Below are 22,973 nucleotides of genomic sequence, written 5' to 3'. Positions count from 1 at the left end.
TATTTGATTTGGAAATAGTACAATGATAAAATACGGAATAGTGAATATTGGAAAACTGGAAGAAAAGGACAGTAAAATAAATGAGTCAAGGGGGTAACTTATTGAATCTTTTAATGCCACCCTCAAGGAGGATCTGTACCCCACAGATACGAAAGGAATGTAAATCTGTGAGAAACCTAAAACGATTAAAAGAGAAGAGAACAAAAGAATCGTTTTAGTAGAAGTGGCTCGATCAGAGTGTAGTTAATCAAGTCGTAGGATAAATTATTTCGATCGTTGAGTAACAAAGAGATTCCCTTTATAAGTAAATTAATTGTAGCAAGGGGGCGGGGATGTAGTTATACGGAAAAGAATGAAATAAATCTTTCAAGTTTCAAACTGTTTTGTAGTTATTGATGTAACGTTTATTATTAAAATACGAGTGTTTAAGGAAATTCATGTTCTTACTTGCAGGCAAAAATCGATAAACTGATTAATAATAAAAGAATTTCAACTTGAATTATTAAAATATAAAATATCCTATCTATTATATCGTATTTTAATATCTTTTATCGTTTCCTTTGTGTGTTTTTCTGCGCGTACTTATTTAAATGTTGTCTCCTGTATTTATTTAAATATTTATCTCATGTATCTTGGAATTTTACATATTTTTGTATTTACATTCATTCTCTTGCATGTTTGGATATAAATGCGGAGCGTATTTATTAAAATATGTATATGGATAAATTGATATGAACATTTTTTGCAAAAACATTTCGTTGCGAAGATTTTCCATGTTACGAACAATTTTTAAATCTTCATAAAGTAATACGAAATAAACAGTAAGGCGAAAAGGTTACTATTTCGTATCGATTTAAATTATTTTAAACGTAGTTCTTTGTTATCTTTGGTATTTTCCAAGATAAAACGAGTTAGAAGGATATTTTAATAATATTAAAGGTAAAACGAGCGAAAAATAAGCCTTCATTAGAAAGAAAGAGAAAAAAATGTAGAAAAAGAGGATATAGAAAAGCAAGTGAAGGGAAATACACCACGCGTAAGTAGAACGAGTCGATGTCTGATCAGTCTGAGGAAAGTATGTGCAATAGACAGGAGACAAAACACGAAAAGAGGAAGACCAGCACCGAATAGAGGCGCGATTTCCATGAAATGCGGCTCTGAAATTTCTCTGCAAAAGAATTCCCACTGGGTTTCCATATTTTCACGATCTATTATTGAACGTATTGAACTTCAAAAGATAAACATCGAAACAAACGCTCATGCTCTGGAGAAAATAATCATATACGAGCAACGATGCTAATTTTAGTTGTATTATCATATATTTCCTTTTTTTCAATAATCCAAAGTGAAATTGGTGAATGGAAAATTTGAAAAAATTCTTTTTATTGAACCGATAAAATGAGAAACTTGGAAATTCATGTTTTTATTTGGAAAATTCATCCAGATCGCAATTCCAGAGTTTTTCACATTTATGTAACTCGTAACAAAATTACAGGAACATACAATAACAATAAAAAATTTATCAAAGAAACCGAATGTCCAAACCGCGAACTCAATTTAATATTTCAATTTAAATATTTAAACCAAAAACATTCGTGTTACAATATCCACAACAGATATAACTTACGCATAATATGTAATCTAAAATATAACAAAACAATATCACGATATAAAAAACACAAAAAATAGGGGAATATTAAAAAAAAAGTCTACTAGGAAGAGCTAAAACTAACCCAAAGAAACTAAACTCAGAATCCCAAGAAACACAAACATTTACAAAGCGCCGTAAAATCAATTCCAACCACAGCAACCCGCTAAACCAGCGTTCTTCCAACCTCTCCCTCATTAATTATCATCCTGCTCCAAACACCTGTCTAACCACCTATCCTCCCGACACGCACAACTTTCCCTTTCCCACACGAAGAACCTTTCTCACCCTGAATCCTCCGAACGTGTTCGATCCCGAACTTGAACAACCCGAAACTTCTCTCACCTATTCGAAACTGAAAAAACCGCAACAACAACAACACTAACAAGACAAAGGGAGAATTATAAAAAAAAAAGAAAACATCCGACACGAGCAGCAGCGTAGATAAAGCACGGGAAAACAGCTGCTTACACATGCAGGGGCGAACGCACAGGGGTAAAATAGGCTGGCGTCAGTAGGAGGAACAGGGCAGGGCAGGCGCGAGCTGAACAGTCGCTGAGAAGCCGAGCAGAGTGAGAGAGAGCGAGAGAGAAAGAGAGAGAGAGAGAAAGAGGAAGGTGGCAGGTACGCTACCACCCTACCGTGCACCCACAACGTGTCTAACAGAGACACCGAACCAAAGACACCGAACTCGACCGGCGTTGGTGCGTCAGAGAGAGGGAAACTCAGCGTGAGAGGAAAGGGTAGCTCGCAGAAGAGGATGGAGAACCTGGCGCCTGCGTGTTGATTCTTGAGAGCTCGGCTCTCATCCAAAATCCTGGATCCCAGTCGCGAGCGCGCCGCCGATAGAAAGCATTCGGAGGAGCGAGGACGATCACGGTCGCTGACCTGACTGCCACCCGGCGAGAGTCCACCCTCTGTCGCGCTCCCTCTCTCGCGCTCTCCCTGTCTCGCCCGCGGAGCCACAAGTTAGAATCCACGAGGAACACCGGCCGGCCGGTTCCATCATCTTCGTTGCTCCTCCTGGAACCGTGTCTAACCTGGTCACGAAACAGCGAAACAGTCTCGACGACAGGCTCAAGACTATCGGGGATTTGTCCTTTCGCGATGTGGTTCGTGGACGTTCGTCAGGATGCATCGGCGAGTGACGTTTGATGGGTGAAGTTTGAGTTTAGAGAGAGGATTCGCGGTGCATCGCGCAGGTTTTAGAAGGTGGATGAGCTGGTTCGTTAAGGTGGATCAGAAGGTTTGCGGGCCAAGTCACTTGCAGCGTGTCCATTGTTCTGCAGGCGGAGGTTGAAAGCGTTGCAACTGGCAGGGAACATTCTTTGGGGGTAAGAATCGAAGAAGTGTTTATTGCATGCTTCTCCTTCTTTCTTTTGTTCTTTCTTCGTTCGGTGGAAAGCTACAGGAAGTTGGATATCGTAACTGTGGAAGCGTAACGCAGGGTTTACTTCCGGATGAGAGGAGTGGAAGAACAACCGAGTGAAGTTTTTTGGTAAATGGCGGGTTGTGTGCTTTTTATTTGTTCCGCTTCGTGTCAAAGGCTGATTGATGGAGTTTGGATGAAGAAGGAATCGGTAGGGTTAATATTGTAGCAGGTCGATTAAAACTCGAGGGTGGATCGGGCTGAGCTTGTGGAGGATCGTGCGTCAGATTCGTCGGTATCTTAAACGAATGTACTTAAAGATGATAGTTTTAATTAATTTCACCGTGGGCTGTATGGTTAAGTTGAACACCAATAAGGTGGTTAGCGGTCCAGAAGATAATTCTTTTGAACTGTTTGAAGAAACAATGGCTTTAATTCGAGCGATTTATTTAATTTGCATGTAGAGGGTAATTTATAAGAACGCCCGGAGCAATTTTTACTTTTTCACGGTTTAAGTGAATTCTTGAGGCTGAATAATGCTTGGCGAAGTAAAAATGTGAATTGTAGTGATTATTTAAATAATTACTCGAATAAATATAATGACAAAGATAATTTCAATCATTCGTGTGATAGTTAAAAGACACCGTGAAAAGATAACGTTCGAAAATTATAGAAATCTAAAGGGATGAAATTTAGTTAATCAAATAAAAATGTCAGTTTATATGATTTCCATATGAATTACATATGAATACACGAAAATGCGGTTACGAAAAAACTGTTACAATAGAAAACTTCAATTATCGAAATTACAACTTAAATTGAGTGTCAATTACAATAATTCGTGTCATTTGGAGGCTGCATTGTGATGTATTCTTTTTTCTTGCGTTTATCATCCTTTGTTTATTACTCTGTTACTGTATTCCATTATCGCGTTATTACATTGTCAGCAAACAGACCATTTGTCGCAGTTACCATTATTCCTCCTCATATCATCCTGAAAAGCTGTATTAACAGCCAGCTTTGTCCTCATGAATAAAAGAATACCATATTGTAGAGGAGAGAAGAACAGAATAGAATTATATGGAATTATAATTTTCAATTAGAATCAGTTGCGAGTGTATACGCTAGAATTAAAAAAAGATCGTTGAAGAAATCCGGAGAATAATGGTAAACCTAGCGAATGAAAATGTAACTTTCGGTTTAATAATTAACACGCAAATTAATGATAATTGGGAGAAATTCCAATATCCACGTTCGAAATTATTCACAGAACAATAAAGTAGAATAGAAAGGAAGTCATTAGTAGAACGTGGAGAAGAATAACCCGTCTAATTGCTCAAACAATAATTTCACTTCAAGTAATTTACACGCGAAATAATTAAAATTTCAAGACATTTCAGACTATGGTAAAATCATATTGAAACATGATCAATAGTGAAACCTGAATCATCCTGTTCCATATCGTGTTCTTCTAATTTACATTCGACTCTTCATTCGTTTCTTAAGGAAGTCGGTTTTTCTTATTTTCGCGCTAGTGTCGTTCCCATTTCGTTCATTTTGAATTCGCGATCCTAGCGTGGAATATTTTATTGAAGGAGAAAGACACGTACGGAAGAAGATCGTGCGTTATGCTTAAAGAAGAACATCTCTAATCGCGACGATTTGCACGCTTGCAGAAGAAACGACGCACGAACCTCGGTAAATCGGGATCTTCGACCCAGAAACAGGGAGTTGGCGCAGCTGGTACGTGTGCTGATACGTCGTATAACGTCAGAGCAATCCTGATCGGTGCACGTGTTCACGCAACGAGACTACGTTTGAAGAGCACCACCGATGAACAGGTAGATACGTGCACGTTTGCATGCCTCGTGATTAAAACCTTCGGACGATCAACCTTATTAACATGAAGGATAAATTTACAATCCGTAAAGTTTCAACGCAAGTTCTTTAAATTTGGCGCTTTTGTGCTTTGAAACTTGCATTTAAAATGCAAAGGAATATAAATCTTCAGTATGTATAGTACTACGAAAAATTGAGAACGAAGAGCGATTCGTTGGTCCGTTGGATTTATTGATGAATGAAAGGTGAATTTTATTAGATTAAATTACGAAGGGGGGGGGATAAATTTGTAATAAAAATATCGGTAATTTTTAGAAATAAATTTAGTGTATAACTATAAATACGTTGCCAATTAACGTGTAATGTTAAAAGAAACTGTGATTTTTAATATAATGAATTTTAGAAGTAGAGTGGCCTTACGAATTTTGGGAGAGGGGAGATTTTTCATTAAACAAATCGTTCGATGTAAATTGACTTCGTACTACGTCGATTTTTAAAGGAAGCATAATTTTCATTGTGTGGTAATTCGGATGTAGTTTCACATCTTGTAGAATATTTTGCACTGTGTACATTTTCCAAGAGAAGTCATATTCACTGAAGAAATGTTAAAAGTAGAGTCGTTTCTTGCTGCGTTAAGTTCTACGAGGTGATTTTCATTATGTAAAATTTTGGAGAGGAATTTTCAGAGGATAATTCTTATGCCATAAAATTTGAAACAAAGAAGACACGATTAAATATGAGACACGTGTAAATAAAATTATACGAAACGAGATGATATTTCGCCGTGTTAATATTTTTATCGGGCGTAATTTTTCAGTCTGTGAAAATTTGTACGAGGGATCATTTTTCATTATGAAAACTTTTGAACGACGGGGAAATTGGGACAATTGGTTCGATGATCATTTTATTGAAGTTTATTGACGTGGACATCCTTCTTCAGGCCGTGATAATTAATATATCACGCAATGATATCTTGAAAAAGTGATTTATGAGACTGGCTGTACGAAACTTTGAACATAAAAGAATTTGCATTGTTCAAAATGAAGATTGATAGCAATTCTCCATCAATTAGGGAGAAGCTCTTTGTTGTCTATTAATTATCTTCACAGCTTAAAAAATTTACTTAAAAAGTATACTTAATTTAAGCTTCAGCTGCTTCGAATAAACTTTTTACTGTAATGTATAAATTTACATATTTCGATTATTAATCAATTTATCAATTCCATAGGAAATATCGGTAAAAATTAATCGTTTCTGAGTACTTCGATGCTGAAATTAACTTCGCTTCTTTGTCTCTTCTATGTCTCTTTTTTAAGCTGTTAATTTTTAAAGGCTTCGCTGCAGGAGATAATAGGAATATTCGCTTGAAAGCTACCTATGGAGCAAAACTGTTCAACGATACGAGTAGATAATAGGGTCAGATTGAATAGACGCCTCATTATCATTATTCCTCGAAATAGATATCCCTTGGATTCTGCATTGTCAATAAAACTACTCATCATCGATTATAGTTTCAATAGATAAGATTTATGTTGAAAATCGTTAAGAAAATTATAATCTTACAGTTCCTTTCATTTCCATTTTATGTTTCCTATTATCGAGGACTTTCTTCGAGGATAATTCTTCGATGAATAAAATAGATATAAATGTAGATAAATTGCTCTCTTCGTTTTTACAGACAAAAATTCAATCATTTTTACGTTTAACGAGATTTCAATATGAATCTTCGATTTTGTATCATCGAAACTAATTTACCTTCAAACGTAGTAAAGTTCTCGTAATATATAAATTGTGTAAATGTTCGAAATATAATTATACTACTCTTCATTTTCTTTTCTCATAAATGTAACGAACATAGACATTGTTTAATATTATTCCAATATGAATCTTCGATTCTGAATTACTTTACACAAGTAATTTATAAAAGCTTCATACACATAATCGGGTGCTTCTTTATTTTTGATCTTCTCACCTGTTTGAACGTAAAAGATTTAAACATCGCTATGCTCAATGTTACTCTGACACGAATTACAAATTCCGATTTACACGATCAAAAATATCTTCTCTGACGAATGACAAATATCTTTATCGAAAGGCGATTTCACACAAGTGGAAGGAGACAGGCGGGAAAAGGAATAGAACTATAAAGTATATTTCTCAAACTAAGCATTCTCTGCAGAACTATTATTACGTAATAAAGAATCATATCGATCTCCTTTTGGGAGTCATCCCGTACATCTCCACGAGGAAGAAAAGAATCCAGTCTATGAACGTATTATCTCCTTAAACGTGCTTCATCTCGGCAATATTCCCTCGAACTTCGCCGAGGGAGCAAGTAGCCGCTATCTCTTCGCCTAGGAATAGAAGGATCACCAGCAATAATACCGCCATTACCTATCCAAATGGGAATTATGCACTCAGAAAGAAACTTTTATCAAACAAATATCGTCTCATGGTTTTCTCATATCGTTAATGTCCTCGCATTCCAAAGACTATAAAAAAACTGTTGTAAAACCGGCGCACAGCAGAGTATTTCAGGCTCTATGTCTGTAGTTTTGTAATTTATTGGAGGAAATTGTGCAATGGAAATTTTACTTACTAACAAGTGCCTTCATAACGAGCATAAAGTCACATGTGTAGAATTTACTACTATAGGATATTGGGATGTTGTTCGTCATTTAATCTGACAAGTTTATAGCTAAATCGCGTATCTATATGCAAGTTCATATTTTCTTCAACACGACTGAAAGAATAGGTCATTAAAATTCGATGAATATTCGAATTTGGTATAGAGGAGAAGGTAAAAAGTTGTACGAGATATTCGTAATGATTTCCTTATCAAATCTAGCTAATTTATCGATTAAAAATACACTAATTAAAAACGAATTATTATATTGTGTTATAGGTGAGAAAAGTCGAAAGAAAGTTTCAAGTAACTTTATATTAGATACCTTTCACCATGTTGGTAATAATCTTTTATTTTAGGATATGTAGTTGCGTCTATTGGTTGCTGCTGTGAAATAGAATTCCGGTTTTTAAAACTATAGTGAAGTTATAGAAAATGATATCTTTTAAATTTCCTTCCGTCCAACACTTTGGTTCAATACAATCAACAAGCGTAAAGAAAAGTGGTACAGAGAATACCAAGATTGAATAACGTTTTGAATAAAGTAAACATATATATATTTTTTTTGAGTTGCCACAGTCAAAAATGAGAATGATGCTTCTCAAAAGTGTTGAAAATTCGGCCTCGTGAACATTTGGCCGACGAGAGCCTTAACCATAAAGTAGAAACCCGCGTAAGAATTGTAGAAACCCATGATCATACGAGAGTGGTAAATGATAAGCGGCAAGATAAGCAATGGTACAACCAATGTTGTCAATTTTGTCGTTTATCGTTTTCTGTATGATCACAGTTAGAAAACACATCCGAAAACTAACACAATGTTCACGTTTCAAAAATATACAGAATAAGTCGCAGAGTAGACAACGAATATGAAATTTTTAAAAAAGTATCGTCAAAATTCACGAGTACTACAAACGTCAGCAGGTTGTCGGAAATTTTACATCCTCCGTTTCCGTGAAAAACAACCTTCATTTTTGGTTCCAGCGATCTCAAAAAATCCCCGAAAAATGTTATTCTAGCCGAATATTTCGTAGTCCGGACACTACGCTAGAGTCAGACTTTTTAATTTATACCGTACTGATATAATAACAAAAATATAGTAACAATATATAATATTAGATTGTCCGAAAAGTGTCCTTTTTTTACAGACACGTTTTTTACAACGATGCATCTTTATACAAACATGAAACTTAATCTATCAAACGTTGTGATCTTTATCTTGATAGAACAAAATGGATCATACGTAATTCGATAAAATAATATAAAACGGAAAATATTTTGCGTTCATTATTTCCTTATAAAACGAAAGAAACTTTTCGGACGACCTAATAATACATAATACTTGATATAAAAAAGAAAAGAAAATAAACATAATTCACTGACATAATATAAAGCGTAATCCAGTCAATTTTACGTTCACATACGTCTCATTGTTAACGACCAGGGAAGTCAAACAGAAATGCGTGTTTCACATACAAATTTAAATCCTTAAGCTACGTTCGAGAATTTTGGGCCGAAAACGTAAACAAGTTATTATATATTATATTACATATGATACAGGGTGGTTGGTAACTGGTGGTACAAGCGGAAAGGGGGTGATTCTACTGATAAAATTTTTTTTTAATTTTTTTTTAATTTTTTAAAAATCTTAAATCTTAAAAAAAATCTTAAAAAAATCGTACTACGGGCTATGCCCGTAGTTGTAGGTTAAGGGGTTAACATTATTACGTATATGCAATAGTTAGGAAAATATCTCCAATATTCGTAATTTCTACTACTATTTATCGAAGGGAAACGAATTCGCCAATGAACACGGGAAGAAGCATTGTTCGCGATCGTAAACGTCGAGTACACGCGACTTATCGTGGTTGCATGCCTTTTCACGCTCTATTTTCACAGTCAGGGACGATAGCGGCGACTTAATGAATTCAACGAGTCAGCACGAAATATGCGTTCGCTAAGGATTTATTTCTTTATCCTGTGTACACGTTCAATGGCCGTATTATCTGGCCGAAACAATGGTGTCGCTGGTTCGAGGCGGGATATCATGCATATGTAGGCTGTGTAATATCGCGTAGCCTCGACACCAAGTTATTTGTATTATAAGCATGCGTACGTGTGCAATGAACCGTACGTATCGTCTCTTCTCGCCTGAATATTGCGTGTGTGTGTGTGTGTGTGTGAATATCATGCCGAGTGGACGAAACATTTTGAACATGAGGGAAAGAGCGAGGACATACGCTGGTGAATAAAGAGGCCTGGAATATTTAATTTTGACGGTGTATACGATTGACAGCGTTGAGATTATTTCATGTGAATTGTTTGACAAGTTGACGTAGGGCTGTGAGCGAATGTAATTTGAACGAAATCTAGTGTGTTTATTGAAATGCAATTTTATTATCTGGTCTTTATTTATCGGAACAAAAAGAAGATTAAAGCGAAGAGAACGAATGAATTAGTATTGCCTGAATTGCAGTTGTATTAACTGTTCGTTCGGAATATTTAACTTTGACGGTGTGTTTGCTTGATCTTGCGATTATTTCGCGTGGATCGATTGGCGTGTCGACGTACGACTTTCAGTGAATTTAATTTAACTAAGACGTACGCTGGAATTCCATTTATTTAAACTCCATTTACTCGAGTGAAATTTTATTACCGGAACTTTATTTATCTGAATAGAAAAGGTCACAGGAAACGACGACAATCAGTGTACCACTATCTGTGTTCCAGTCATATTAATTGTTCGTTTTTTCCACGAATATAGTTAAATAAAATTCTACTACGCTCTAAACGAGGGACAGTGAATAAGAAGACAGTGAAATAAGAGTCTTCTTATTTGAAGGATGAGAGATACATGAAATCTATCGAAGGTGTGTTTGTTAGATGTTACAATTATGACGTTACAATTATTTGAATCAACTTAATTTAGACGATATCTACCCATAACGATGGACAAACGAACATTTATTCGTGATAGTAGTCGAAACGTTTAATTTTGAAGTTTAGTCGAGATTATGTTTGATAGAAATTGTAAAGACTGCGGTGTAAATTGCTTGATAAGACTGCGTGTCACTTTGAATCGCTATCTAAGCGAATTTTAAATGAAATTTACTTTAAACGAGAAATAAACGAGGGTGTATTACCGCAGGGTCTTAAAATCAGTGGAGGAGAAAACTACGAATGTCTCGAATGTTGATGGTAACCACAATTTAAGAGATGTTCAGAATGATTAAAGAATGACATCAATCGACGTCGTTGAGGCGTATGATACGATAATTTATGACTTCACTATTTCTTCACTAACGACTATGCTTCCAGGGGTGTTTCAAACGTTTTAACTGTAGTTTGCGACGTAGGCTGCATACTTATCACGCGAAACTTTCCGTTTAGACCGGATATTTCCCCTACTATATTTCGTGTAAAAAACTTGGTAAAATTACGTATTAAAGTTTAAACATCTACAATTTTTGCTTTACATCATATTTTAGGGTTTATGCTTCTCTCGCTAATAATTATTTTTATATCCTCTTCTAAGTATTAAAGTTATACAATTCGAAATATTCCCCTGTAATTATCCCATTAATATTCTATAATTATATATGTGAAAATTGTAAAATTAATAAATATCCATATTTCTAACACTACGAATATCCACGAGCTTCTTCTATATATATTTTAAGAAAAACTGTAATTTCAAGTTTTAAGAAAAGCTCGAAGAAACTATCTGTTTAAAGTAATTTACACGTAATAATTACTTATTTAAGACGATTTTAACTTAGTTTCAGTGATATAGGATATTAAATCCGTTTATCAGAAATTTACTATCTCATCCAGAATTCTTTTAACACAGAACACGTAAATTCTGACGTTTGTTCGAAATTACGCGTGTTTGATAGAAATCGTTGAGTTTGATGTGGTTTTCTTTGATAATGCAACATGTAATGTTCGCTGAATCTAACTTATGTGAAGCCTCAAACAGAGGAAAAACGAGAATGTACTTCTCGGGTGGTTGGGTTGTTTAATTCTCGGGTTTACTTGAAGTTATATTTGGTAGTTAACGTTGACAGTGTAATGTATTCTACTATTTTCTGTTATGTAGGTTAATGTCGTTTGTTTATTAGCGTAGCTTGTGATTTTAGCCATATGTAATTTAAGTGAAATCTACCCTAAACGAGGGCAGATGAAGATATACTTCTGGTGTGGTTGAAGCATTTATTTCTGAGGATTATTTCCAATTATTTAGTTCGTTCATTTCTCCATAGTTATTAGTTGTATTTAGCGGCAAGCGTGAAAAATTGTGCTCTGAATTGTTTGGTAAGTCTGCCTGTAATTTAAATGAAAAAAAAACTTGACTCTAGAGGAAAATCGAGTTTTCCGTATAAAATGCTTTGAAATTCTACTTCCCTAGTATCTACAGAGAAAATATGTTTCGTGCAGGTACAGGGTGTCCGAAACATTCCGGACAAAAAGTATACTACGCACTAATGAGGTCAAGTAGATAAAAAAGGTTCATATAAATCTATGTCCGAAAATTCTTTATTGAATTAAACGTTTAAAAAGTTTTACTAAGGGCGTGTGCAAACATGTCGACTTCAGAAAACTTTTTCTTTGCTTTTTTTCAAGGCTGGATATATATAGAATAGTATAGCGAAACGGTATTTTACAATGTTAAAAAATTGGCGAAATCGTAACACGAATACGAGTGCACTCTTTCATTTTAGAGAAAGATTAACTTAAAACTTTAAACGTATTTTTCTCTCGAAACTATGTTTTGCTATCTTGCGTCCAGTTGATCTCCGAAATTCTTCATCCGATTAAGTTGAAATTTTTATAGGTTGTTCCGCGTAACATTATCTACAATGTTACCATTTTCTTGATATCGTAATTTTGATAAATATTAAAAGTTGATCTTCTTCAGCTTCAAAAATAAAATCTTGTCCTCAAGAAGGTAAAGTTATGAAAAAGTCGTACGCTACGTCGGAGATTATTTATTTTCGTATAAGTTCGTAGAACATTTTTTTGCTCCTTACAGCCCCGGTCGCATTTGCCGCTGGGTGCAAGCAAACAAGGTTCTGCTGAATACGAAGTCAGATAATGTTGTGTCACATCGCCATTTTGTAATTTTACGTAATAAAAAATATACCAACGCAGGGATAAGGATAATGTTGCTTAAAGTAAAAATATTGAACTTTTACCAAATAGTTATAGGTGAAAGGATACGTTATATTTACTCTATTTTTTTAGGCTTCCAGGGTTGCATATCCTCTTAATTGCTTTGGTAGTTGTAATAAAAATACAAATAGTTGGAAATTTCTTCCTTCTGTACGAATGCAGCGCTCCATTTGTCGAACAAACGATTATCGAACTCCTTGGAATATTTCTACTGTCGCAAAAATAGCTGTAAATGCATTCTGCATTCTCGAAGCTGGTCTTCTCTTTCTATTACGCTTTTATAAACCAAGAACGACTTTCCCGGAAATCCGTGATAGTTTCTAATCCTTCGATAAACTATTTTCAAATTCCTTTTACCTACTTGACCTCACTAACACGTAGTATAAATTTCGCCCCGACCTTTTCGTACACCCGGTATATATCAGGATGAGAAGAGATACCATTTCTCTTACAGGATAATATTACAATTATAATGAAATGTACACTCCGAAGCTTCACATTAATGTTTAAAATTTGCAATGTTTCATTATAACGTTTATTTATCATAGTAAATTCGAAGAATATATTTGAGACATACAAAGAACAAATAATTTCAGTTGGATTGTCGAAAATATTTGTACCTATTTGTACGCTCATTGTTTTGGATATAGGTAGAGCTCGAATATCGAAGTAGATTTTACCGAAAACCAGTTCAACTAACTTTTAGCTGACGATAGATTTTCAGTAGATTTCCTTCGGTCTTATTTAATACCTAGGTTTGGCAAGTTTCGCTCGCGCGGGTTTTAATTTAAGGACTTCAAAGGTATTCAAAGAGGATATTGAAGATCAGAGGACGCGTTAAAGGATTCAAATTCAAATCAGGCCTTCGCCGCGTATCCGGCCAGATTTTTTGCCCACTTAAGGATTAACTCTCGCTCGTACCGCCCATCTAATTAGCTTAGTCTCTATAGTCACAAGGATCTTCATCTTCTACCTGGTGCCAATCAATTATACCTTTTTTTCCTTGCTATTATTCGTTCCATTGACTCGGTTCGCGTCGAACAAATATTGAGTGAAATTTTTCATTCCATTTTCCACGATACTCGCGAGCTTCCACTGTTGGTCTTCGGTTTGCTTTATTTCGACTTGTTCGAAACGTGATTCTATATCGAGAAATGTACCAATGAAAGAGAAAAGTTTAATACCGGCCAATGAAAAGGATCTGATTTTTAACGAAGCAAGAACATCTACTATTACGATGAAAATATTTATCGAGAATTAATCGTTCTTTGATCGTTAGGAAGTATTTCTTTCGTGACGAGAAGAAGCTAAATAGCGCGGCACAACTATTTGAAAGAATATTTTGCTGAGAGTCATAAGCTTTTCGGAAAGTTTACAGAAGCAAGTTATTACTTCTTCATTTATCTCTCGATGAAAAAAAACGTCGATCGAAATGTTAACCAAGTTAGAATATTAGCAATTCGTTTTACTCTTCCATTTGGAAAATATTTTCCCCGATCGTCTAATAATAAATCTTTCTGCAAGTTTAACGAAACACCGATTCTGTAAAAATACGGCATCACCAAATTTCTTCCGAATTTTGTTGGAAGTCTTCGAACAATTCAATATCTTCGATTATTTTAGAGATATATTTTCGTATAATTCCGCGATTCTATGAACAATATTTCGTTCTCTGTTCATGGTCGTGGATCGATTGTTCTTCCGGTCTTGAAATTTTCTCGTAGAGTTGTACGGCGCATAAAAAGAAAATCGTAAACTGCTTTTATGACAGTAAACGTTCATAAAACGTTGGAAACTCTAAATGGAATTCCAGCGCAATGTTTCTGTAAAATTCTGATTCAATACGCTACACCAAATAACGTGTACACGCTCGATGAAAGACAGGATAACGAATGGAAGGGCAAGATTGTTACCGCGTAAAGGGAAATGAACCGTTTGTAGTCAGACGCGACGCCAGACTGCTACCAACGAAATTATATTCTCGCGTAATACGTATTGGCACGATTTTAAATAGAAATTCGTTCGATTTTATAATACACGAATTTTATGAAAGCCCCGATTATTTATAATAATTACAATATATAGAGTGTCTTCAATGCTGCATAATGTCATGTGAATTGCAAGTTACATACACGGTCTCATGAAAATATTCGAAAATTTGTTGATAGCTTTTATGAATATATTATAAAAAATAAATTATTAAATGATAATAACTATTTTCTCGAAAGGTAGGTTAAAGACTACATTATGAAATTAAATAGAGAATTAAAACAAAATTAACAATTTTCCATAAATATTGTGAGAGCGATTATATGCATATAAGCGTCAGGTTGCATTATATTTTTTTTTATTATTATACTAATAACGTCATGAAAGATGAACCGGGGATTGACCTTAATGCTGTTTTTATGTATGCACTTAACGATAACTACTCGCTTTTTATGCCAATCCAATGTAACTGTGCCGCTTTACAACGCTCAGACGATATCACATCGAGAAAGGCCTTTCAATATTGCTTTTATATTATCTGCATATTGTTAGCATACCGCGATTCATTCTTCAATCTTCAATAGGTCTGAGCCGATAATTCGAAAAATAAACCACCATCGATCATGTTTCAATCATCAAAATAATTATATCTGTTCTGTGTCTCGAAAGCCATGATGGTTTCCAGATAAATTTCGAAACTATTTAATTTCGAATAACATTTCGTAACTCTGCAATTCTGAAACAACGTGAATGTTATCTGGTTCACACGATGTAAACGATACTTCGACAATCTGCTCGAAACGCTCAATAAATTTCAACTAATTTACAAAAGCTATCGCTATCAACAACCTCTCAAGACATTAAACTTTCGATGATCAAAATTACAAAACACTTAGAAACTCCATTGTTCGAGATCTTCGTCGAGCTAGAAACCCAAGTCAAGCTAAAACGATATTAACTTTGCAACGATCGAACGATGATCACCTTCTAACATACCAAATTTCTAATTATCAAAAACCATGAAATCTTCAAATGCTGTCGTTGGAGAACAACCCTAGCAAATTATCCCTTTTCTCTATTCACGTAAAAATACAAATAAGTTTAAACGAGTTCAAAACCTTGCAATACGTTAGGATCGCGAGTTTCTCAAAGTTCCTTAATTTACAATAATCTTATTTTAGAATATCTTCTTCGCTAACCAATTCCATTTCCATTCTCTAAACTTCAATACCTCGAACATTTTCTCCCAATCACATCTATTTACGAATGTATTTCACGTTTCCTGAAAATTCGTTATTTCCACGCCCTAATGGCTGTCATACAAACTCATGACAGCCACGAAGATAGAAGAAAAGCGAATAAAAATTTTATTAGCCTCCGAGTCGAGGCTCGTAGTCCCGCTAGATAAGAAAAGAAATCTCCAAATCTTTTATATCTTCTTTCGCAGCCACTTCTTCCTTTCCCCTATTCACATTTCCAATAAATTTAAATCCATTCAGTGGCTACTTTCTAACACACCAAGATCACACGATCGCAAAATTCCCAAATCTTCTTTACCCTGATTTACCTAAAATTCTCAACAGAAATTTCCAATAATACGGTTTACATTACCTTTCCTAACCCGCAATCCTTCGACATGTCTTTGCACACTTCATACGATCGTATCTTTCGTTTCTTATTACGCTCTATGTTGCTAAGAAATGTTCTCTTTCCATCCAATAACAGCTACCTATGATATATACGAATCTACGATAGCCACGAAGAAATAAGAAAGTCGACGAATAAAAATTTTTATTAGCTGCCGTGGGCGAAGCGTGCGGATGCGCTACGTAAGCCTGGGAAACGAACGTTGGACATTTTGCATCTCTTTTTCCCTGTGCACGCGAAACTTGCAATTTTACATCTATACAAAGGCTACTTCCTGGCATGCAAATCTTGTAAAATCGCGAAATTCTTAAGTTTTCTTTATCTAAAATTCTTAATCGGAAAACTTTGCACATTTGTTTTTCTCACCGCGATACAGCAACATCTCTCTGAACGCTGTCTCGCAATCGCGCTTTTCATTTTTTATTACATCATTTCACGTTCCTTGGGGAGCGTTCAGGCCAGACCGACCAGATCGATATTATCGCCAATATTGCAGTCGGTACTTCAGGTTTTCAACATTATCGTACGTAAGAGACCCTCTAGACGATCAATATATTAATGTTGAGGACTGAAATAATCACCACGATATTGATCGTGTGAACGCTCCCTTAGAAATTCCCTGTTTTTATTCAATAACAGCTACCATATGGAACCTATGAGAGTCAGGAAGGAAACCTACGAATAAAAATGTTTATTAATTGTTGAGAGCGAGGCTCGCTGTTTCTCTAAGACTGAATATCGGCTTTACGAGGCGTGTATCCGCGCGGCGTAGACGCCGCTCATCGCCAGCGTCGACGTCGCGACGCGACGCGACGGCTGCCAATAAATGCTTGACCCTCGAAGTCAACGACGCCCTTTAATATCGCTAAATGCAGTCGCCTAAGGTGCAGCCGCTCGATGAATAGGCCGACTGTCTCGTTTTGCCTCTCTTTCTCTTTCTCTTCGGGCGTTTTCTCGTTAGGAAGCCGCGCGACGACGCACAGTTGGCTCTGCGTTAAGCGGAGAATACTTTGCGCGCTTTTTTCTTCCCACCTCGAGGAGCTGCGAAACAAAAAACGACGGCAAAGGGTGCCGATGAACGTTCCTCGTCTCTTCCCTCCCCTTCTTCCTCGTCTCTTCGCGTTTCCGGATGCCGCACCGGCCATTAGGCAGGGCGCTGACGAGGAATGCTACGTCGTCGAGATCTTTTTCGTTGGTGACGTTCGAGACAATCTCAAGGTTCTTATTTTTTGACGATGTTGGCAGATGTAAGAGAATAAATTACGAGGGAGCTTGGTAAAGGTGTTATTTAAGGGTTGCCGAGGAACAACGGCGTAAGTGTTGTTTTTCTACTACGAGATGGATACAGGAATTTATACGAATATTATACAATTTGGATTTACAGCATTCATAAGTTTATTAAACATTTATTAAACAAGTATATTACATTTCTTGCCAGCTCATTGTCAGTAGTAGACTCCTGGTACGACTACAGAAATTCGACGAGAACGAAACGTACAAGCTTATAAAGAAGATTCCTTTGTCTCCCGATGAAATTCCTATCCCCGCAAGCATCCAGTAAGCACACACAAGCCTGAAGAAAGCCTCCAGTTAAACGCAACTGTTAGCCATTAAACCTGCCACACAAAACACGCTTGACAAACGTCTAGACCAAAATCTCCGTCATATTTTCTTACCAGTCCCCACTTGCTCCCCTGTACAATCCTCCATAGAATTATTCAACGTTCCTCTATTGCAGCGGTTGCATTCATTCACGACCATCTTTAAAGCGAAAATCAGAAACGAAAGGAGAAGAGTAGGAGAGGAGAGACCACGAAGCGTGTGTTGCAGGGGTTGCAACGCGCGCGCTGAGACCTAATGAGTTAGAGGCTTTAGCGTGTCAAGTTTTCGGCAATCCTCGTGAAAGGATTATCCAGAGAGAAAGAGAGAGAGAGAGAGGGAGAGTCGTGGAGGAGAAGCAGGGGATTTCTTTTGAAAGGCGTAGCCAGAACGGTTAATAGCGGCCCGTAACGAGCGAGAACGTCGTCGACGAGACGAGGGATGGTTCCGCGAGAGGGGATTTCTAAAGACGCCAGTCTGAAACCTCTGGCAGCCGCGATCAACTACTTTTCGGCGATTTAATCCCGTTGAACGGCCGCTAGGCCTTAATTACAACCGTGTCTAGCAAAGGCAGTGGGGATTTAGCGTCATGAGCAATTGTAAACGTGCATTCGCACGCGGAAGGATATCGTCGAGCTTTCGAGTCGCTTTCACAATGACAGCTTGCGTTAATTAGGCTCGCGAGACCCGTTTAAACGTGGCTGATTTGCATTATGTAGTTGAGCGACGTTCCTTGATTTTGCTCCAGTTGATTGTTCTTTTGCCTTCTCCGGTTTAGTTAAGCGGAGGAACGTGTTCGTTTCAGAGATGTGGCTGCGAAGAGCGGGATGGAGCGCGGAAGAAGATTCCCGTGGAATTTCGGAATTAGACCGTTCGCGGCGAGCGAAGTTCTAGAAATTTAGACGTGTAAATTATTAGTTTGGTGTATTTAACTTGACTCGAGTCTAATGACTATTTTAAAGTGAAATGCGATACCGCCTTACGATGACTCGAGGAAACATCATCTATCGTATCTCTTGGCGGGTATTTATCGAGCGAGAAAAATTATTGCAATGGTAAAATTATGTTACGTGAAAGGTAAATGACAATCCAATTATCCAATTATTTTACTTAACGTTTCTTCATTTTGCCTTGAATGTTTCGAGTCTCTGTCTCTGATACTTTGTAAAAAGTAGAAATTCCATTGTTTTCTTTCCACTATTTGGAAGGTTAATATTATTTTTTTAACATTTTTGTATTTCTGAAAATTTCTCGTTCTTAACAATATTGGTATAACTCTGGAATTAATTGTAAGTTAGACAGCTGAATTAGGATATTATATTACAGAGAAATAAAGATCCCCTTTTCTCAATTTATTTTTGTTACTTAATCTTCTTTTTAATAATTGTTTCATTTATCATAATTATAATAGCTTGTTCACTACGAAGAATTTGCATATTAAAAATTGCAAAAAAATATTTTATAAACAAATTCTTTTATGATCGAATCACTCATGCATATATTCGAAGGGTAAGTGGCAAAAGTGGCAGGCTGTGTTTCAGAAACTTTTTACCAAAGGGCACTCTCGTCATTTCTATTCTATAGCCAGATTTTTCAGGAATAATGGCCCTACTCTTTCAAAGAACATAACATCAGGTTGCTTACCGCCTTCCAAGTCTTTCACGCATCTTCCAAAAGTTCTCTGCGAGAGTCACTAGCCATCCTTGAACGTCTGGATTGCTCGTTCTCACAAAGTTACAAGTACTCTCTTCGACCATACTTGTACTAGAACCTTAGCCATAAATCGTACGGAAGTAAAATACCGCCAAGGTAATTGCCTTTGCAATATTCTTGATTCCTGACAATATTTCGTCGTTTTCAGGAATTGTTAAAAGAGATTTTTAATTCTCGTAACTTCGTTGTTCGTATCGTAGGAAAAAGGTTACGTATAGTGGGTGAAAATCAATTGTATCTCGTATTTTGTTCTATTCGATTATAGCCCTCCTTTTTGCTGAATTATCGACAATGTACATGCGTCGATCGTCTAAAATCTAAAGAGTCTCTTACGCACGATGATGTTGAGAATCAGAAATATTGACGCTAATATCGACCGTCTGAAGACTCGTCACGTTTTGAGGAAAGATATTAGGTTGTCCGAAAAGTTTCTTTCGTTTTATGAGGAAATAATAAACGCACAATGTTTTTTGTTGTGTATTATTTTGTCGAATTACATACGTTCAATTTGATTCTGTTGAGGTAAACACCGGCACATTTCACAGATTGGGTTTCACGTTTGTATGAAGGTGCACTGTTGTAAAAAACACGTTTGCGAAAGAAAGACACTTCTCCTAATACTATGTTCCAGTGCGGTATATTAAATCGTAAGAATTGAGTGTACAGTCTAGCATTTAGGATCCATCGATTCACCGATATTAATAATTGATAAATTACCGTGTAAAAAGGCCAGAAGCAGAGGGAAGCTGGTGTACCATTTTATGCTTAGAGAAATGGAAATGTCCAGGACTGTTCGAATGACATCGAGTTTCCATGAATATACGTCGCCAACAGAACGATTTATAATCTCGTTTCCCTGCTATGTATCTGAGAAAAGCATTTCCATGTTTGAATGACTCGACGTTGCTCGATTAAATATCAGCTTTCCATTCGAATATTGCACGAGTTTGCGTACCTCTAAAAGGAAGCTATTGAAATCGAGAATTTTGAATTGAATATTTTCGTACATGGAGTAATCATCGCGGCTAATTTTAACGCATTAAGGACCGTGTGCTTTGATAAGCATATAGCTTGAATTCCTATGTATTTTTCTAATTATTTAATAAATGATAATATTAATATAATATTTAATAATAATATTAATAATATAAATCTACATTATATATTATATCTATATATATTATAAATAATAAGATACAGAAAGGTCTCCATAATCTTTTTTCAAAGCACAGCTACTTCTATTTCTATAATAGAAGAATCAACTTCACTGTCGCTGCCTCTAATATTATTTTCACTTTCGGAATCACTTCGTACATTTGACTGCCTCGTCATTGCTAAATAAGAGGTTTTTATTAAATAATTATAAAATTTTTTAAATATTAATAACTGTTTCTTATTAGTGAAGCATGTAACGTGAAAACACATTCGTAGCATTTTGTTCATAATATCCATTGCTTCTCTTAATGTTTTCATTAACAATAGTTAACACTTTTTATAGAATGAACCACATGAAGTTTGTAAAACGCTAATTAACGTCTGCCGAAGTCAATGTGTTGATTACGTTAAATATGTTAATGGCCATTTAGGGTTGGAAGGCACGTTTGATGGGATTCGTCGGTGGAAGTGATTGGGGTTTTTAGTGGAAGGAGAAGCAGGATGGTAATGACGGTGACAAGCCAGGTTAGGTTCGGTGAATTAGCCGAAGATGTGATTATGGCACACATACGTGGCTTCAACTGAATTTACTGCTGTATTCAATTTTAAATATACACATATACGTATACCATGTATAGCAACTCAGTATTTGAACACTTGGCGCAAATGTTTAGAATTATATTATGTGAATTATACGAAACATTATGAAATTTCATTAGTTTTATAATGAGACTCGATTATGACGATGACATTGGTAAAATTTGGAATGAAATTAAAAATATATATAGAATGTGCATATAGAGATTACAAGACATTTAATGCAAGTCATACAGGGTGGTTGGTAACTGGTGGTACAAGCAGAAAGGGGGTGATTCTACGCGAAAAAAGAAGTCGAAAATATAGGATAAAAAATTTTTTTAAAATTTTTTTTTTTAATTTTTCCATCGAGACAACGATCTACAGTGAGTGATCTGTGTATCTCAGTCAGACGTATCGCGTTTCAGCTAAACGCTTTTGCAACTCTATGCATTTAAACAATCTACTATTTTTCTCTATTACACCAGCAATTTTCTTCAAAATCCGATAAATCTCGAACACGAGCATTTGCTCCATTTCCCTCGACAGCCACACACATACACACACACACACACACACACACAAAAGTAAAAGAAAAGAAAAAAAAAATAATTCGAAAGCAAAAGAAGAAGCAAGTCACACTTGACCAACATGACAGGCTTTACTGGAACAGCGCGTTCCCAGCAACGATGTCGACGAAATTGCGGAAATAAAAATAGGACATCGTGGCTCGTTCGTTCGAACGGCGGCCCTTGAAACTCGATAAAAGTCCTCCGTTTCCTCGACGCGGCAATCCTGTCCTGAAGAAGAAATCTCCGAAGCCGGAAAAATCCGGACTGCTCCGGGGGCCAGAAGTAAAAATTGTCAAACGTGGAGATGTTTCCACGTGTGTTCGATCGTGGCGGGGAAAAAATTTCGAACACAAGCTCCTTGTGAAGGAAACTTCAATTTCGATGATTAAATGGAAATATGGCGCGCGAACAGGGATCGCGATCCTCCTGGGACGTCGCTCCTTTTTGTCGTGATAAAAATAAAGATAAAAAGAGAGAAAGAGCGAGAGGAGCGAAAGTAGAAGAACAGAGGAATCGCGGATGCGGGCGGCCATTGTCTCGTTGTACCAGCTTCGACGCGTTGATTACGCGACCGGGTATCTGTCGATGACGGTGGAACAATACGCCAACGATGAATGAAAAGGCAAATAAACGGATATCTCGAGGTGAGGGCAAAGAGTTTTTAAACGGGTTATGCGATAACGCGACGATCGAGATATCAGGATGAATGTATCTTCAGTTGGAATTGGAACGCGCTGTTAATGCGGGAAACTCGGTTGCCTTCGGTACATTACGTTTCGCTGGAAAAATGACAATTCGTTTTAGGGATCTTTTTTAGTCGCTCATTTTCATTTCTATTTTTTCTTCTAGCAGATACAAGAATACGTATTGCTTCTTTTATTGTTTCGTGAATTTTTGTCGTTCGGGTTTGTTGTTTGTTGTGGGTTTGTTCAGTTCGCCGTATTTCATATTACGTGTACGTGTCATCTTGTTTCTGTTTTTTCCAAGCTACGAGGACATGTTGAATTTTTTACCGTTTCGAGAATTTTAACCTCTGGACTTTCTTCTTGAAACTATAAAACCACGTTT

At 36.3% G+C, this 22,973-nt stretch overlaps 2 protein-coding genes across 2 annotated transcripts in view; one reads left to right on the top strand and one right to left on the bottom strand.

Moving 5' to 3' along the window:
- Nucleotides 1–22,973, bottom strand: part of LOC117163655 (uncharacterized) — a 159,268-nt gene that overhangs the window by 90,709 nt on the left and 45,586 nt on the right. The window lies entirely within an intron of this gene.
- Nucleotides 4,699–22,973, top strand: part of LOC117163422 (uncharacterized) — an 88,499-nt gene continuing 70,224 nt past the window's right edge. The window contains exon 1 of the mRNA XM_033345675.2: nt 4,699–4,858. The gene's annotated coding sequence lies outside the window, so the exon portion shown is untranslated. The remainder of the gene's footprint in view (nt 4,859–22,973) is intronic.

The sequence above is a fragment of the Bombus vancouverensis genome, chromosome 9 (genome assembly GCF_051014615.1).
Source record: "Bombus vancouverensis nearcticus chromosome 9, iyBomVanc1_principal, whole genome shotgun sequence".
Lineage (NCBI taxonomy): Eukaryota > Metazoa > Arthropoda > Insecta > Hymenoptera > Apidae > Bombus > Bombus vancouverensis.
Note: the sequence above shows the minus strand (reverse complement) of the source record. Positions and strands in the feature narration are given on the sequence as shown.